Genomic DNA, 14834 nt, shown 5'->3' with positions numbered 1-14834 from the left:
TAATCATTATTTAATAGCCATTAACCCTTTTTGAGAAATATTTTTTTTCTGAAATCATCCAAGCAATGTTTCAGCTCCATCGGATGGATGCACGGATGACGGGCCTTGCGCTAGACGTTCTCAAACACACACACACTCACTCACTCACTCACTCACTCACTCACTCACTCACTCACAGAAAGTTAAATGGTGTTGACAACCAGTTGACAACCAGTAAATACAATCAAAACTGCAATCATGGTTAAATATTTGAATACTTTCACAATGATAAGACATGAACCACAATAGTTTCGACTACAAATGCATGTCATGTCATGTCGACCTTCAAAACCAGCCAACTTTGAGTCAGATAAACCTTGACCTGATATTACAACTGCCGTCCATCCCACATTCCGGCAAATACTATCGCTCTCAACAAGCAATATGTCATTATGGATCACAATCATAGATTATATGATATGTCTGGTCACTGGTCAATTTCAAGTGACACTTTTTCCGGAATTCGTCCTGAAAGAAGGACGGAAGATGTTTGATCATGATTGCTGGGACAGCAAGATGGGCCAGGACATGTAGAACAAGTCCTGGTGGTATCACTCATTTCCAGTGATCTGTTCATCTTCAGGTTATTTTGCCGTTTGCGCCCAATGGAATTTGTTTTGTGGGAAAGTCGTGACTAGTTGTTCTCTTGCCTCCGCTTTATATATTTACCCAAGTCATCGTGGGACGTTCAAGGTTTCATAAGCTGAATGCACATGAGTATGAAGGTCGAGGGGATGACACAAATGTTAAACTCGTAATATCCCTCGAACCCCTTAGTTTATACATGCGATGAGTTAATATTTATGAAGTTATTTTTTCTCCTAGTCGTCAACAAGATGGCGACTGCATGGCAAGAACCATGGACATATTTTATGATGCGGTAACATGACGCTTATCGAATCCTAGAAATGATTCTGTAACAAAACCTGCTGGAAGTATGCCTTCATGAACACCATATAATTGACAGGTGTTATTTTGCCTCTACATACAACCCATCCATGTTAAAACTCCTCTATGTACAACACACTCATCTAAGCACAAGTCATAGTATAAACACTGACGTTTACATACTTCAGTATTGAACATAATTTGGTCAGCACAACTCGATGTACAACACACTCACGTTAACCCGCCTGAATGTAAAACACACGCACGTCAGCATCCCTAAGATTTACAACTCTGTCATGATCATGCCACTGCGTAGAGGCACCAGAAGATCCTCACCAGAATGCCATCAAACTTGACAAAGCCACAATTCTCATCAGTATCACAGTCTGATACAATGTCCACGAGGCAGTGGACCAGTGAAGATCCTGGGTAGAATAGGTCTTCAGTAACCCATGCTTGTCGTAAGAGGCGACTAACGGGATCGGGTGGTTAGGCTCGTTGATGCATGTCATTGTATCCCAATTGCGTGAATCGATGCTCATGATGTCAATCACTGGATTGTCTGGTCCAGACTCGATTATTTACAAACCGCCGTCATATAGCTGGAATATTGCTGAGTGCGGCGTTAAACAACAAACCAACCAACCCAATTGCATGGATCGATGCTCATGATGTCAGTCACTGGATTGTGTGGTGCAGACTCGATTATTTACAGACCACCGTCATATAGCTGGAATATTGCTGAGTGCAGTATTAAACAACAAACAAATAAACAAACGTCAATGAGTCAAGTTGGACACATGGACCCTTGTACCTAGCACGTAATGGTAGACCAGGCACAAACACCAACATTTTATCACTGAAACTCCTCTCTTGTGACTTCTCTCCTGTTCTGATTAGATATGACTTTTTTGTCATAGTGTACTTTCATTTTGTCCTGAGATTATTTCATATTATCTCTAGCAACTCACAAGCTTGATAAAAAGCCATGCCTGGAATGATACACATACTCCAACAAAGTCCTTTCAGAGCTATCATTGACCCAATGCTCCTTTAAGTGATTTAAAGGTCCATGAACAGTGTGGCCAAAGACAAGGTCGAAAGGACTACAAGCTAAGGACTCCTACACTGACTCCAAAACAGCGAACAACAACAAATAAATGCCTTCATCCCAATCCTTCTCAGTCTCAAAACAGTAAATCCTCATCATATGAACTTCTCTTTGGCTCCCTGAGATTCGGGGTGAAAGGCACTAGACTTAAACTGAGTTATGCCCAACTGTTGCATAGCTTGTTGCAAAACCAGCCATAGTGAAGAACTTTATCTAGATAATCACCTGAGCCATAAGTTTCCATAAAGTGATAGCTCCTTGAAACCTTGTGGAAGCAAACATGAAAGTAAGCATGGACTGATTACCTGACCTAGTTTTTAGCAAATGACCAACGCAATCAATGATGGCCCTACTGGCATGTGTTTCAAGGTTGCTGCTGAGATATCCTGATTAGATCTGCCAATCATTGGACATATGTGGAAGGTTTTGCAAATTTCAGCCACGTCATGCCGCAAATTAGGCCAAAGAAATTACCTAGAATTTGGTCACAAGTTTTGTTCACCCCAAATTAGTTTCTTGTGGCAAACTCAAAATATGTTTTTCCATATGAATTGGAAGAACAATTTGAAGAAAAACATCTCATTCATTATCAGTAGGAACATCTGGTGGCCTCGATTTCGTTATCAAACCACTACTCTTTAAAAAACAGCAAACTGGAACCTCGTCAGCTACTTCTAAAGAAAGTGGTGACATTTCAGTGCAGATACATAGTATTTCCTGCAAGGGGCTATGCTTTCGATGGAAGTGTTATGCACTTTCGGTGTATTTACTTGTTTACTCTCGGCCTATTTACTTGTGTTTATGTCGAAATTACAAGAATGACCACTACAGTTGTACCTTCAAGTTTACCCTCGGCACACAAAAGCACACACATACACACACAAACACACACATGCATACTGCACACAAAGGCACAAATGCAAACACATAAACACACACATATGCACACACATAAACACATACAAACACACACACAATTACACGCATACACACATAAACATACATACACACACAAACACACGCACACATACACACATACATAAACACACACATACAAACACACGCAAACACACGCATATATATACAAACAAACACACACATACGAACTCACACATATACACGCATACGGACATATACACATACACACACTCACATACACACACGAACACACACATGAACTAACACACAAAGACACACACACAAACACATAAATACACACATATACACACATACACACACTCAAGACATACAAACACACACACACACACACACACACACACACACACACACACACACACACACACACACACACTGGAAAATTAACGGTCTCTCCACTTCAAAAATTAAATGGTCGGTTCTCACCCACAATCCAATGGCATAGTGTTGACAAACAAAATTACAATCAGGGTTAGATAGTTGCATACTTTTTCATTGCAAAAACAACATGAATCACAACAGTCTCATTTACAAATGTCTCTTTCTCATGTACAAATGTCATCTTGACCTACACAACCAGGCAACTTTATACCAGATAAACCTTGACCCGCATGCGTTCCTCACCTGATATACAGGACAACTGCCGTCTATCCTACATTCCGGCAAACAATGTCGTTCTCAACAGGCGAGATGTCACTGTGTGTGGCAATTATAGTTTATATGTTGTGCCTAGTCACTGGTCAGTATCAAGTGACAATCTTTCAGGATTTCGTTCTCAAAGGAGGACGGAAGAAGTTTGATCCTGATCGCTGGAACGGCAAGATGGGGTTTGATAAGCCCAGTATCATCCAGTACGTGAAGAAAACTGGTGCCAGTGCTGCACGCTGGAACAAAGGAGATATTGGAGCCTTTGAGAAGGTAGATGGTGTGGTCATATTAAGTGTTCTGCTGCTGGTAGGGCAAGACATGCTTACCCTTTTCGCGAACACCAGTTGTTATCATTGATTTGTAGTGATCAATCATATAATCTTCTCCGCAATTTTGCCTTTTTCCCCCCAATGGAACATGTTTTGTGGGAAAATCGAGACTGGTTATTCGTTAGTGTTGATGTTATATATTTACCCGAGTATGTGCTGGGACGTTCAAGCTTTTATTACCTGAATAAACACGAGGATGAGTGAGTGAGTGAGTGAGTTGGGTTTAATGCCGCTTTTAACAGTATTCCAGTTATATCGCGGCGTGTCAGCTTAATGTAGGAGGAAAGCCCGAAGTGATGCAGGTCTCAGACGTTTACCACTTCGGTGAAACCCACGAGCACGGGTATGGTGCTGACAAACCTAGAAACATAATCGGGGCGAACCGGGATTCGAACCCACATTAATAGGTTTCTGGCGTGCCCAAGGGACGCAACTCTGCACAGCGAATTGCAGCACCTTAGACGACTGGGCCACCCGTGCCCCCAACACGAGGATGAAGGTCGAGGTGTTGATACAAACGTTGAATTCGTGATCGAGTTTATTTTTTACAAAACGTTATTTTTGTGCTAGGATCATGGACAGATATTAGGACAAATATTGTTAATATATCACTGCAACGCTTATCGAATCCTAGCAATGAATTTGAAAAAAATGAAAAATGCTATAAGAATGCCTTTATAGCCCCATATAATAAAAAAAATGTAACAGATTTTATTTTGCCCCTACATACAACACATCCTCGTCAACAAACCTCGACGTACAACATAACTAACGTTAGTAGACATCGATGTACAGCACACGTCAAAACACCTTGATATGCAACACACTACAGCACAAATCAATGTACAACACATGCTAACACACCTTGATGTACGACACACTCACGTTGGTAATACTCGATGTACAGCATACTAGCGTTGATACACATCAATGACCAACACAATCAGTGTCAGGACACCGTAAAATACACGTAACACTCCTCATGCTGGTACACCTCGATGTACAACACACACACGTCAGCACACCTCAATGTACAACGCACTGACGTCAGCACATTTCGATGTACAACACAAACACACACGCACACGCACACGCACACGCACACACACACACACACACACACACACACACACACACACACACACGCATGTCAGCACACCTCAATGTACAACACACGCACACGTCAGCACACCTCGATGTTCAACACTCAAGTCAGCTAGCACACCTCGATGTACAACATACGCACACGTCAGCAGATTTCGATGTACAACACAAACATACACACACACAAACGTCAGCACACCTCGATGTACAACACACGCACACGTCAGCACGCCTCGATGTACAACACACACACACGTCAGCACACCTCGATGTACAACACACGCACACGTCAGCACACCTCCATGTACAACACACACACACGTCAGCACACCTCAATGTACAACATACGCACACGTCAGCAGATTTCGATGTACAACACAAACATACACACACACAAACGTCAGCACACCTCGATGTACAACACACGCACACGTCAGCACGCCTCGATGTACAACACACACACACGTCAGCACACCTCGATATACAACACACGCACACGTCAGCACACCTCCATGTACAACACACACACACGTCAGCACACCTCAATGTACAACACACGCACACGTCAGCACACCTCAATGTACAACACACGCACACGTCAGCACAACTCGATGTACAACACACACACACACACATATCAGCACGGCTCGATGTACAACACACACGTCAGCACACCTTGATGTTCAACACTCACGTCAGCACACCTCGATGTACAACACAAACACACACACACACGTCAGCACACCTCAATGTACAACAAACACACACGTCAGCACACCTCAATGTACAACACACGCACACGTCAGCACAACTCGATGTACAACACACACACACACACATATCAGCACGGCTCGATGTACAACACACACGTCAGCACACCTTGATGTTCAACACTCACGTCAGCACACCTCGATGTACAACACAAACACACACACACACATCAGCACACCTCAATGTACAACAAACACACACGTCAGCACACCTCGATGTACAACACACGCACAAACGTCAGCACACCTCGATGTACAACACACGCACACGTCAGCACGCCTCGATGTACAACACACACACACGTCAGCACACCTCGATGTACAACACACGCACACGTCAGCACACCTCCATGTACAACACACACACACGTCAGCACACCTCAATGTACAACACACGCACACGTCAGCACACCTCGATGTACAACACACGCACACGTCTGCACAACTCGATGTACAACACACACACACACACACACACACACATGTCAGCACACCTCGATGTACAACACACACGTCAGCACTACTTGATGTTCAACACTCACGTCAGCACACCTCGATGTACAACACAAACACACACACACACACGTCAGCACACCTCAATGTACAACAAACACACACGTCAGCACACCTCAATGTACAACACACGCACACGTCAGCACACCTCAATGTACAACACACACACATGTCAACCCCCCGATGTATAGCACACACACGCGTCAGCACACCTCAATGTGCAACGCACTGACGCCAGCCAGCTCAACGTATAGCACAGACGTCAGCAGACCTCGAGGAACAACAAAATGTAGCATACATGAACAACACACTCACCAAAGTACACATCGATGAACGACACATTCACATTGGTACACCTCGACGTACAACACACACGTCAGCACACCTCGACGTACAACACACTCACGTTAGCATCCCTATGAGTTACAACACTGTCATGATCATGCCACTGCGTACAGGCACCAGAAGATCATCATCGGAAGGGTTATGCTGATCCAGCTTACTTCCGGAATGCAAGCTTCCAGCAGAACATAGTTACTATGTATTCTGCCAACAGAGATGGATACGGACGAACCCCGGGGAGAGAAATCATGATGGATCTTAGAGGTCAGATCAGTTTTTACCTTGATGACATTTTGAATTTTTTGAATTTCCATACAGCTTTTAATGATGCAAAAACTGCATTTGCTTTTACACATCATTCCCATGAAATAGAAAGACCAAAAATGAAAACGAGAAGATCCCTGAACTGCCGAAATAATGAACAATGCCATTACAATCTATAATATCGTAATGCATAAGTTGTTTAAGAGAACATAAGAATACTCATCTTAAGACAGTGCAGCTGATGGTTCGCTTCTGAACATTCAGCTTGTGTTTTCGAAGTAGTTACTCATGTTTGACAGAAATTAAAAGGCCTGGGAGACAAACTATGCTTGTCTGTGTCCAAAAGAACGATTAATCAAACTCATTCTAGAATGATTTAGCAAGTCTCCATCGCCCAAGCTCTACGCTGAAATTTAGCATTATGCTTGGCTCAATTGAGATTTTACCATGCATTTTGTACATATAATCTTCTAAACAAGACTAAATCCGGCACTAAACGTTAGTCTATAACAAGCCAAGGAATCATTTTCAAGTGGTCAAGATATGACATTGACGTTCATGCAGGGGTGATTCTCATTGAACCACGACCAGTGGCCAGAACTCGAGATATAACACAGCCAATAGTATAATGTAACAGGAAATAAAGACAGAAAAAAGGCCTCAAGAAATGTTAGCAATATTAAATCTGTTGGGATACTTTTAGTTACTTTATGAACACCATAGTTAAATGCATTAAATTTTATTTATGTATCTCCCCTAGCCGATGCCTGGCCACACTTGATGGACACAAAGGCCACTTCCCTAACAACGTGGATGCTGCTGCTGATATGGCTGCTATGTTGCTGAAGGCCGTCCATGATGGAACCAAGGGTGACACACCGCCATACTTTGAACCAGTCAACGAAGTCGACGGTATGTGGAAATACAACGTTAACTGGACACACATTACTGACTACCACAAGTCCGTCAATGCAAAGGTCAAGGCTACTCTACCACACGTTAAAGTTGGAGGTCCGGCATATTCCGGTGCCATTGGTCAGCTGGACAAACACGACTTTAAGGTTTGGGAAAATATCAAGGAGTTTTTGGACATGGCGGTCAAACATCTTGACTTCATTTCCTTTCACCCTTTCAGCCATATGTACATCACAGGAGAATCCTACTACTTCACAGGTTCGAATGAAGCCCGCTTTGTTGGGATAATAGATCTAATTGAAAGTTATGCCCATTCGAAAACAGGAAAAGATATTCCCATCATCTGTTCAGCGTTTGGTTTGGGGTCTATCATAGGTGTGAATATGCAGAAGCCTAACCCACTGATAGATTATGGCTATGTGTACTGGCAGAGCTGTGGCGTTCTTCCTTGGACATAGAGAAAGTTTTGGGCAAGCCAGCATTGATTACAGTCTCTTGGACACCAACAACCACGAGAGAATAACAGCCGAGGCGTATCACTTCTGGCAGGTGCTTTCAAATCGCATGACGTATCTGCGAACAGACAGTCAATTCCATGGAGCTGAGAGACTCGTGGCTTCGCATGCTTTAGTGGATCCAACTTCAAAGAGGGTTGTACTTCTTCTGCATAACTTTGACACGCACCCGACCCAGGTTAAGGTCAAGTTTGATCACGGATGGATGAATCCGTCTACTGCAGTGATGTCCTGTGTCCACTTGAACTCCCACAAGGTTACAGTACGGGACAAGGAATCAAACGTCCACCTCAACAACGGAGTCGTCACCCTGCCGACTGAGGCAAGCTGCTATCTTAAATTCCAAACTGCCTTCAACTTTGCTCACAGCAAGACGATCACGGAAACTGTCCACTACGGACAAGATGTTGCTAAACCAATACAGAACAACGTTGTCACCACCAGCATCAATCTTGGCCATGTGAGCAATATCTAGTACGCGTATCTGCGAGTCTGCATTAGCCTCGGTGACAAGACCGGCAATCCAAAAACCAACATCGGTGCAGCTTAACGGCAATTCCCTCAACTCATTTTATTTCCTACATCGGCAAAACAACGGTAAATACGAGACAATATGGATGACGATGCAATATCTAGTTCCAGTCTCGTTCCTGAAGCAGAACCAGAATGTGGCCAAGTTCCACTTGTTGTCAAGTGTTGCTCTTGTTGTCGGAACTCTCTGATCAGACAGTCTGTATCTTTAAGTTCGCGTACATAAAGAATACAATGCACAGTACAATGTTTGTTATAGTATTATGATAGTACGGGTGGCCAAGACGTCAAAGGTGTTGCAATTCGCCATGCAGAGTTGCTTCCATTAGGTTAACAATTAACCTATGATCGTGGAAGAATTCCAGATTTACCCTGATTATGTTTCATAAAGCTAACTCGTGATAATACTTTATAATGCTTTGTGATAAGTATAGATTTCTTAATAGGCTTTAACATGTGCTGATTCAAGGAGCGGGTTAACCCCAAACGAGGTCTTTGCTATGGTTAACATCACTGACATGTCTACCCATAAATCAGACAACTTCCATGGTCAAGTGGTAGAGCGTCCGCCCGGAGAGCGGAAGGCCCGGCGTTCGATACCCGGCCGCGTCATACCAAAAGACGTTAGAGATGGTATTTGTTGTTACCCTTTCTTGCGCTCGGTATTAAGAGGCTGAAACTGGTCAAACTGAGGCATGGTATCTTAGTGAGCTAACACTATAAATCGGCATAAGTCCGGACGAGTACAAGCAGCCACACACACACACACACACACACACACACGCGCGCGCGTTGCATGCACGTCACTATATAAGTGCAATAATCTTGGATGCGACATTAAACCCATTTACCTCACTTCACCTACCCATAAATCCTTGTATTGCCAGACTGCTGCGTTAATCAACAAATAAACAAACAAACTATGTACTATGTTTATGACTACCATTTGTCATGGCACCCTGTAACATAATCGAGACCTCACTTCACCTACCCATAAATCCTTGTATTGCCAGACTGCTGCGTTAATCAACAAATAAACAAACAAACTATGTACTATGTTTATGACTACCATTTGTCATGGCACCCTGTAACATAATCGAGACGGGGCCAGACAATCCAGTACAGGATCAGTATAGGCAACTGACGACCAGTGCCCTGTTCAACAAAGCAACCTCAGCGCTACAACTATCGCAAGCCTATGTTAAACATGGCAATTACGATCACCTTAGGGATAAACGTACCTTGTAAGACGGGGTCCTAGTCTAATCTTCAGTCCCCATAGAGTGGTTGCGAGTGATTTCAGGGTATTTTGACCAGTTAGAATGAAGATATACTGCACCAAATAATTGAGGACAGTTTTAACACAGTCACAGTGAAGAAGCTGAAGTGTATTGCCCCCATACAACATATGGCGATCACCTTAGTGTGTAGTACAGTACAGCGATTTGCTGTCAAATTTTCCTGAACCACAACCTAGTCAGATCTCGAGGTGTAGGATATGCCCTCCCACCACACACACACACACACACGCACACACACACACACACACACCATGACACTACCGCCACTGAAAACTGAAATTGTCAAATTCACGTACACAATGTGGGGCAAAACTCTCACGTTGTCTCCAATCTCGCCGGTGAAGAAGAAATCGTAATTCATTGCTTAACCACACTCGTCTCCAGTTTCTCAGATTCTGGTATGTAAGACTGTAAGGTATGGCACCCAACGCAAGCGTCTCTGTCGATGGATCTGTTGCAAAAAAAGGGACGATCTGGTCTTCTGGGTCGGATTCCAGCCTCGCGAAGATGGTTCCTGACAGTAGGGTCCGATATCCTCCTCAAACCAGGGATGCGTCCTGAGCTCCGGTTTTCGGCCGGTCTGCAGTGGCCGGCAACAAAGGCGGCAAATGGTGCTGTGGTGGACGTTGAAGTGGCTTGCAACAGAAGACTCTTTCCATACGTACTATGGCGGTGCATTTACATTGATACCAACTCTATTCCAAACGCCAAGAAATGAGCTTTTTCGTGTCGTTGTGGGACAAAGCTCACCTGTTTGTAGCCTTCACGTGTGTCAGATTCCCACCAGAGTGTAAAGTATCTTCCCGAAAGCTGTTAAATTAAGAAAGTTCACAATTGACAATTGAAGTCAGATCTGTAGACGTTTTAGACTGTGCTCCCGTCTACCTAAATTAGAAGAGAGGCGGTAACCGATTTGTTGTAGGCTGCAATTGGACGACACTAAACACAGCTTTCATTGGTCGTCGGTATCGAATGAAAGCAAATAGAGGACTAGGTGAAATTTGTTTGTGATGTAAAGTGCTCTTGCCAAAATTAACAGCAGAGCAGAGCACAACGTTTACTTTTAAGATCTTATAAAAAATTAGCGTCAAATAATTACTCTAGATCGGCACAGTTCATGAGGACATTACGAATGCGCACATATAACCGGATATCATACAGATCTTCAATTGTGCCATATTTTTGGGCCTCCGCCTGTTGGCTAAAAGCACTTAAAGCGCTGAGCATGCACATTTTGCCCTCGATACTTGAAATGGATGTAATATTTAGAGCACTAATGACCAAGGTCACTGCTAAGGTCGCAGTCATCTGACTGTTGATTCTTACACGGATTATAACCACGTAATCAAAACTCAATGGTGATGTTTATCGCTACGAAAATGGACATTTCTTGAAAAGCGCACTTTCCAATGTTTACTGCAAGTAATAGTACTTATAGGCGGAATGGTTTGTTTTCACTTTATAAGTATTGAAACTCAAAACTTAATACTTAGAACCTAGGACGTTAAGGGTCAAAGGGAGACTACTCTTCAAACCTCAGAGGCCAGACCTTGTTGATAATTTTAACTTTATATCATCTTTATTAAAGTCACGAACGTGATCCGAAAAAAACCATTAACGTCCTTGCACATCAACATTAATGATACTAAAACACAAAACAGTGTCGAATTACGAGTTTCTGTACCCGAATTTTCATGTGAAATATGTGAGGTGGGTGTTGGAAAATCCAAAATGGCTGTTACTGACAGTATACAGTCTCATATTAGGTCAGTATCAACCATCTTGGATTTTTACGGACGGTACATGGGCTCATGTGGGGTCAGTAGTTCTGCTCTCTGACTGGTCAATCTCACTTTGAGGAATAATAATATCAAATATGCAGTTAGCTTCGTTAATTAAACATCGCGATATTTCGTTATTCCGTTTCACGTGGCGAGGACTTTTAAGTAAAAGCAGCGATGGAAGGCTTTCTCATGGGCCAATGATGTCGAAAACATGTTTGTTTGTTTGTTTGTTTGTTGTTAATGCTGCACTCAGCAATATTTCAGCTGTATGATGTCGGTCTGTAAATAATCGAGTCTGGACCAGACAATCCAGTGATTGACATCATGAGCATCGATCCACGCAATTGGGATACGATGACATGAATCAACCAAGTTAGCGAGCCTGACCACTCGATCCCGGTAGTCGCCTCTTATGGCAAGCATGGGTTGCTGAAGACCTATTCTACCCTGTATCTTCACGGGTCTTCAGTTTAGAAGAAACAGTGATAGCACAGTTTAGCGTTGTGCCAATCGAATCAGATTCATGGGGTTTGGCAACGAATTGATCCACTGTAATTACCATTAGCGTGAATGAGTTTGATTTAGGGGATCTTTGAACATCATTTATCAAAATTGATATTGACCGAAGCAGCTCTAAAATCTCGACAATAGTTGCTTTCGTCAGTAGGTTTTATCAATTCACATTTAAAATAACTGAGCATTTCCTTAGCGCTGGTATCCAGTTGAGAAAACTGCTCAAAAGCGCTTGCAGGAAACTCTAACAGTGATGGGGTTCTACTGCAAGTAAGTGTTCCTGAAGAGGTAGGCTTTCAGTCTGCGCTGGAAGCTGCCCAGGTCTTGGGAACTTCTGATGTCAAGTGGTAGGCTGTTCCATAACATTGGAGCTGCTCGTGCAAAGCAGCGATCACCAAATCTGCTTGTTCGTGACGTGGATATGCACAGTAATTGGTGATCACCTGAACGCAGATTGCGTCTAGGTTCATACTCACAAATCATGTTCTTGATATATGCTGGTGCAGCACCTTGTCTTGATTTGAAGATCAATGTGAAGACCTTGTACTTGATACGGTCCACCACCTTTAGCCAGTGAAGGTCCTTTAATATTGGTGTCACGTGATCTCGTCTTTTGGTCTTAGTGACTAGCCGTGCAGCGCAGTTCTGGATGCGCTGGAGCTTTGCTAAGAGATGCTATGGTAGGCCAAGAAGCAAAGCATTACAATAGCCAAGATGTGAAGATTGTATGTTCCATGAATCAGGGTCGATTTGGGAAAGAACGGAAATACATAGTATGAGTACACTGGTGTTGCAGATGCACAACCAAATGACCAACCTTTCCATTGACCCATGGCCATGTATGGAGTGATTTAATTAACACCAAAAAAAGATACACATTGTATTTCTTCAAATAGTCAGTAAATCGGTGTTGATGTGGTTTTATGCGTCCCGCGTAAGGTTTTATAACACGAGCTGGAGGCGAGTGTTATAAAACCTTACGTGGGACGCATAAAACCCCATGTACCCCGAGTAAACCCGCTGCAACGAATTTAACTTAGCGAAATGATTTAATATAACATTGTAAAATAATTCAAATTAATTCCAAATTGATAGAAAACAAATATTCGATTAAACTGAGGTCAGTTTCACGTGTCATCCATTGGCTCGGAAAAAGCTAGCGGCGTTTTCCTTTGATGCAGGGTATAAAGGATTTATTCTGTCTATAAAAAATGCACCATCAGACTGTAGTGCTCGTGGTGGGGTATAAAAGATTGATTCCCCCGCAGAGAAATGTATCACTCTCCAAGGCCGGTTACACAGTATTTTATCAAGATCTCGTGGACCAATCAGATCTCATCATTCTGACAACGGGGTATATTGGTGTTGGAGATGCACAACCAATTGACCAGTCTCTCCATTGCCCCATGGTATGTAGTAATTTAATTAAAACCAAATAAAAATACAAATTGTATTTCTTCAAATATTCACTAAATAGGTGTTAATGCAGAACACATTAAAATTAACATGAGACCTCGACAGTCAGTAAGTGGAAATCCTTCAACAACGCGTTTGCGGGGAGGCCATGAGTTCTAACGAGAAACTCGTGTTTGCACGTGCATCACATGAATATCGAGGCGCTGGGAGCAGCGGCGGGGATCTGCTGACAATCTTGTGGTCACAGGAAATAAAAGAATGATTCATAGAATTATTTGAACCATTAGAATAATCTGATTCAATAAGTCACGGGTTAAACTCTGCTTTGAAAAGTATTCCAGTTTTATCACAGCGTGTCAGCTAAACGTAGGAAGTTATGCAGGTCTCAGACGTTTGGTGAAACCCTAGAGCACGGGTATGGTGCAGACAAACCTAGACACATAATCGGAGCGAACCGAGATACGAACCCACGATCACTTATTTCTGAGGTGCCGATATGGATCTTTATGGGGTTCTTCATGGTTGATGTCGGTTGCATTATACACGGGAAGAGAAAGTCACATCTCAAAATCGATTTTTATCACAACACTTGTATTTGTGTGTTGATTTGTACCTTTTCTGTGAACGGGTCTTCACTGCATATAGCCACTAGAGTTACCTCCCTTTACCTGTTCACACTGCACAGGGCAGTACACGAGGCGCTGTATATTTCCATTATTTAAACTTGGGGGTCTTGTCCTTGGTACATGAATACATTTCTCACCTTGCATTAAAATACTAGCTTCTTGTTGGTTAAGGAGCGAGCAATTATTTTCCCTGAAGCCCGCTCATGTGCATCGCTGAGAAATCAATCGGTACACACACTGAGAAACTTGCTTACATCTCATAAGCTCCCCTAAGATCCGGGGTAGAATA

The sequence above is a fragment of the Haliotis rufescens genome, unplaced genomic scaffold, assembly GCF_023055435.1.
Source record: "Haliotis rufescens isolate VD_foot unplaced genomic scaffold, xgHalRufe1.0.p SCAF_18, whole genome shotgun sequence".
Taxonomy (NCBI): domain Eukaryota; kingdom Metazoa; phylum Mollusca; class Gastropoda; order Lepetellida; family Haliotidae; genus Haliotis; species Haliotis rufescens.
The sequence above is the reverse complement of the archived record's forward strand: the minus strand, read 5'-3'. Positions refer to the sequence as shown.